Source organism: Urocampus carinirostris, chromosome 8 (genome assembly GCF_059441175.1).
Source record: "Urocampus carinirostris isolate Australia breed hairy pipefish chromosome 8, RoL_Ucar_1.0, whole genome shotgun sequence".
NCBI lineage: Eukaryota > Metazoa > Chordata > Actinopteri > Syngnathiformes > Syngnathidae > Urocampus > Urocampus carinirostris.
The window spans coordinates 31,484,049-31,490,083 of NC_142356.1; the positions used below are offsets into that span (position 1 = coordinate 31,484,049).

The 6,035-nt window shown below is 39.4% G+C and overlaps 1 protein-coding gene across 1 annotated transcript in view; it reads right to left on the reverse strand.

The window, feature by feature from the left end:
• Positions 1-6,035, reverse strand: part of xylt1 (xylosyltransferase I) — a 157,723-nt gene that overhangs the window by 98,387 nt on the left and 53,301 nt on the right. The gene's annotated exons all lie outside the window — the stretch shown is intronic.

Sequence of the window (6,035 nt, forward strand, 5' to 3'; positions counted from 1 at the left end):
TCCACGTGCTTGCGTGAGCTTCCTCCGGGAGTTCCAGTTTCCTTCCAAATTCCAAAAACATGCATGTCAGGTTAATTGACCAGTCCAAATTGTCCCTAGGTGTGAATGAGTGAGTGGATGGTTGTCTGTCTCTGTGTGTCCTGCCACTGTCTGGAAACCAGTTCAGGGTGTCCCATGCCCATTCCCCAAGATAGCTGGGATGGGCTCCGGCATCCCCGCGACCCTACTGAAGACAAGCAGTGCAGATAATGGACGGATGGATTTTTGCTAAAATAAAAAATAAAAAGTAAACATTTGTAAAATGTATGGCCATAACAGACACACTTTTTAAATCATATTTTTTTTAAACACAAAAAAAAACATACACAAAAAAGAAAAACAAATTAAATACAACTTTAAAATGACCAATAATGGTGTAAGCATAATCTGCTTTTAACTTTTTCTGCCTAGAAAGGTGATTGAATATTTTGAATGTCCGGATCACATTCAAGTACCGTAAATTCCGGACTATAAGCCGCTACTTTTTCCCCAAACTTTCAACCCTGCGGCTTATTCAGAGATGCGGCCAGTTTATGTAATTTTTCTAACGTCCACCAGCGGCGCTCGAGTACAAAAGGTAAGATTTAGACCGGAGGAAGACTGCAACTTCACTAAAACTGGCCGCATGCGAAAGGCAACTTTTTTGCAAGTCTGCCAGTGGATCCTGACAGCATGGGGCAGCATCAAAAAATCCACCATCACCAACGGTTTCCGAAAAGCTGGTCTGCTGCGTCACGGAGAGAAGGGCACACCAGCGACAGTGACTTTGATGGCTTCAGTTGTAAGGAGGAAGATGAGAACTGTTTCCCGTGACTTTCACAAGTACGGTATATTTTTTTTAACAGACCCGTTTAATGTTTTGCGAGTGTGTTGCTAGTAGCGTGTTGCTACCTGTCACAGTCACGGTTTGGAATGAAAGTTATATTATTATTATTAAAGCTTTGAAAAATCTCTCGGTGTACCGTCTTTCTTTGTAAATATGTGTAACCATGTATAATATGTATTTGCATCTGTATATTTTTGTAATGTATTTATTTGAGACACTTGTTCTGATATGTTTTGCGAATTAAAAAAGAGGGGCGGAGCAAATGCGGACTGACGGGAAGTGGGGTAAAGGTGAGTGAGACCTGTTGTCGCGGCGGACAATAGTGGATATATATTTTTCCCACCCTTACCTTTGGAAATATACACTTTTTTTCTTTGGATCAGTTTCAACGGGTACCCGGACTCTGCAGGTCTGCATCAAACATTAAGTACCGGTATTATTTTCCGTTCAATTTGCCGGCTGTGATTTTTGGAACTTGAAGTCGGGTCTGGATCAATTTAATGTTTGTGTTGCAATTTTTTAACGTGGGCGCATGCGGCTTATATACAGGTGCGGCTTGTGTATGTACAAAATCGTTTTTCCTCTGAAAACGTGGTGGGTGCGTCTTATTAATCAGGTGCGCTCTATAGTCCGGAATTTAAGGTAATTTGTTTACAGTATAAGCAACAAGTAGAATTTTGCAAATGCAGACTACATTTATTGGCACACTTGAAATATTTCATTGATCGAAAAAGTTTTTAACGATGGTAGAAAAATAAAATAACGTGCAATGTGAACATCCCATTTGACCATCCGCTACAAATTTATTTCAAAAAGCTGTTTTGAACAGTATCTACGTCATTGTGCTGCGTTGTTGTCACCGCACCAGTTTTTCATCTCATCTTGTTAAGGTTGCCACATTTGCGCCGACCTACTTCTATTTTGCAACAAACTTGCACAAGAAATGTTCACGCAGCTTCACGCCAGGACTACTGTTCATTATGGGGCCCAGCAGTTCCAGTAGCCCCCCCACACCCTTAGCAATTATAGTACGAGCACCAGGCAAAATCACACAGTTGCACAGTTAAACCGTGAAACGCGTTCGGCTGTATTGATTGAAATCCGAAAAGAGATTTAAGATTAGGCTAATAGATGATGACAGAACTGATGTCCAAGTTCACCTGGCTGACTCAATGTTTTGTGGGGGATTGAGAAGGGAGGGGGTGCAGAAAGTGGAGGGAACTATTGCAAGCATCTCTCGTTAGATTGAAACTAATGACCTGCTGCTGCTGCTGTTGTTGTTGCCTTTCTGCAGTGTGAAGCTCTACAATGGAAGAAAGAAATCATGCTTGGTGTGTGTGTGTGAATGCTGGAGAATAGCACACCAACGCGAGGAGTCAATTTATTTTCATTTTGCATGAACATGTAAATTAAATTTGGCTGTTTTTTTTCCATTTCATCTATCCATCCATCCATTATCTGCACCGCTTATCCTCAGTAGGGTCGCGGGGGTGCTGGAGCCCATCCCAGCTAACCTTGGGCAGATGCCAGCCAATCGCAGGGCACACAGGGACAGACAACTCACTCGCTCATACACACCTAGGGACATTTTGAACCGGCCAATTAATCTGACATGCATGTTTTTGGAATGTGGGAGGAAACCGGAGTACCCGGAGGAAACCCACGCAAGCATGGAGAGAATATGCAAACACCACGCAGGAAGGTTCGATCTCATGACCTCAGAACTGTGCCGCACACGCGCTAACCACTGCGCCGCCGTACTGCCCCACATTTCATCTAAATGTCAAAAATTTTAACTTGGTAGGTTAAGAAAACTGAAATATTCTATCCAGTGTTGGTACACCTTTTTTATGTCCAAACCGAAGCACTTATTAAGAACTATCAAAGTCAAGTTTCCAATTTCTGCAGTAATATTAAAATAAATCCGGTATGAGCCATGTATTTAGCAAACCCACAAATCTATCTGCGATTTACATATGCGATTACATATGTTTTATAAAGCAAATTAGCAAAAATTTGTAATTTTTTTATGCTACCTATGTTTGTACCTTTTACTTTGTTGGTATCTTCCTACCTTTTCAGCAATTTAGCAAGCTATTGAGCAAGCATTGTACATTTGTTCTGCATGCTATGTAGCTAACATTTTAAATTTTTCGCTAGTTATCAAGCTATTGTGGCCTCCTTTCAAGCTAGCTATTTAGCTTTGTTTTTAGATTTCCATCTGGCTATTTAAAGTAGATGGCTTTTTACTCTTATTGATAGCCATTTAGCCCCTTTTTAGTTTTTTACCTGTTTACCTTTCTAGCTAGCTCCTTTTTTAGCTATTTAGAAAGCCATCTAGCTAAGTTGCTATTTTGGAAATTCGTATCAAATGGGGTGACTTTTGCGCTAATTAGTAACAAAAAGTACCAGTAGCTCCCAGATTGAAATTGGTTGGAGGCTCCCCTGATTTAAAGCATGTTCTATCGAGTCAGTCTTCAGAGAAACATGGCAACAATGTCAAACATTGACAAGCGCTTCACCTGAAATCCAAGCACTTTTTGAACCTTAAAAGCACAACAATAAAGTTCAAGCATTTTCAAGGATTTCAAGCACCTGTACGATCTATCTTGGGATTTACAGCAATCAAATGTGGTCTTTTTCCTCCTCATTTGCAGCATGTCAACATGTCACTTCAACATCTTTAAGGTAAAATAATCCGCAGTGTTGCGTACAGCCGTGCTGATATTTTCCTCCTTCCTCCCATCTTCGTTACCGTTCACCTCCATCTCTCCCATCCACTGAATCGACAATTGACACATCGATGTCATTTGTCCTAATAGACTCTACAAGCAGTCTGACAGTGCGTGTATGCTGCCGTATTGCCCGACGCAGCAGAAACATGGCGGAGCCATATGGACCCTCTCTAAAGGGGAAATGGATACGGGAAAGCGGCTCAGGGTCTGAAAGAATGCTAAGAGAAGAAAAGGAGTTCACAAAGGACAGGTGAATGGCTGCATATGATGACCTTAAAGCAGGGGTGCCAAACCGGCGGCCCGTGGGCCGGAACAAGCACGCTGAGGGATTGAATCCGGCCCGCGACACAACGCTGTGAAAAGTGCAAGAGAAAAACGAGCTGCCGGCTGAAATATAAGCATTTGATGTTGCCAAAGCCAGGTGCCTCACACAAAAGCTGTACTTGTATTTCACTCTCTCTCTCACCCTCTCTCACTCTCTCTCTTACTCTCTCTTTCCCTCTCTTACTCTCTCTCTCTTTCACTCTTTCACTATCTCACTCTTTAACTCGCTCACTCTTTCACTCTCTCTCTCTTTGCTCTCTTCCTCCCTTCTCTCTCTTTCACTCTTTTCCTCCCTTTTTCTCTCTCTTTTACTCTCTTCGTCCCTTTTTCTCTCTCTTTCGATTGTCCCACCCTGTCTCTTTTTCTCTCACTCCCTTTCTCCGATTTCTTTGTCTCTCTTTTTCTTTCCCTCTAATCAACCAGTCCAGCCCCCGAGAGAATGTTTGTTCTAAAAATGAGTTAAAACAAATTAAAATGAGTTTGACACGCCTGCCTTGTGTATTATTTAACGTCCCCTAGTGGTAGAAAAAAAAACTTGTTTCAAAATTAAGCTAAAATACAGGAACTTTTATATAAACGTGCATTTTTAAAAATACTCCTAGCTAAATAAATTTGCATTTATTCTGCATAGCATGAGGCTAACGAACTGGGAGTTGATATGATTTCCTGCCATCTTGTTGCTATGGGTGCCCCTACAAACCAGAAACAGTGAGAAAGGTTGGGCAAAATAATGAGAAAAATAATACCTTGCAGCATAAGACTGTTTGGTTGCACTCCAAAACACAGCGACATCTAGTCCTCAAATATTACACACTGCCCCTTTAAGCAGCTCAAGCCTTAAGGTGGTTACATTCTTAATGCCAATCCGATTGCTTAGAACTAATAGATAAATGAAAAAAAATACACAAATAAATGTAAAACAAATAAAAAAATATACCTCAAACAATAAAAAATAGCTTTCCTTGCTCTCAATAACAAGTATACATTTGGTACAATATTGAAAGTACTACTTAAATGGGAAAAATATTCGCTTTTGTGGGTTAGGGTTTTTTCCACACACATCTTTTATTTTAAAATGCATTTTCTATAATACTAATTGAAGTATACTTTCAAATTAAATCAAACTATATATTATATTAATATATTTTTTTAATCTTATTACTATTAAGAGTAATAATCATAACAAGATGATTTAAGCATCATTAAATAATTTTACATTACATTTTACATTATTGATTTATAGATACCCAATAATAATTATAATAAAATTCTATGTGGCTAATATTAGTATTCTGTTGTTGAATTGAATTGTGTCATTGCATATGTAGTCCTTATTTAGTTTTCTTGTGATAGTCCTTTAATAATATTAAACCATCACATTGATATTCAAAATTGTTAATCACCTTATGATTATACAAATTTTACTTCTTTTTTTTTTTTTTTTTTTTTTTACAATATATTCATTTATCTAGTTATTATACAGTTTCTACATTACTCTAAGTGGAGTCTTATCAGGCCACCTACAGAAGTCAGCCTAGACATAGGGTGTGAAGCTGATGTCTTGGGAATGTTGGGGTGCAGTGTGCTCCCTACCACAAATAGAGGCCTATTTGGTTAAGAATTGGGACAGATGTGTCCAATCACCACCCAAGCCTGCATAAGGATATTTTGGACAGCACCCGTTGTCAGTTCATGTTCATTTTTCACCACCACAACCACCATCACATTTCCTAGTTCATTCTGATAGGTGAAGTTGTTTTTCCTGGTTTAGACAGTTTTAGTGTTGTTTTGACCATTTGTTTGTTACTTTGTCGACGGGTTTTTGATAAATTCCATAGTTTTTGAGCACCTTGCTATGCTTCCTGCGTTTAGTCCACCACAAATCACAACAGGGAATTTTCCACTAACTTCTGTGTTCCACCCCTTGGGTGTATAAATGATTGCCAGCCATTTTGAAACTGCACTTGTGAAACAATTACAGCCTTGTTCTGTTTTATTTCTGTCTCTTATTTGATTGTCATAAAAACCTCAAAATGCTCACTATTAGGTTTTGCCCGTCTCATGACCCAGATGTTAAATGGAACACCCAGAAGAAAATAATGTCCTTCTTC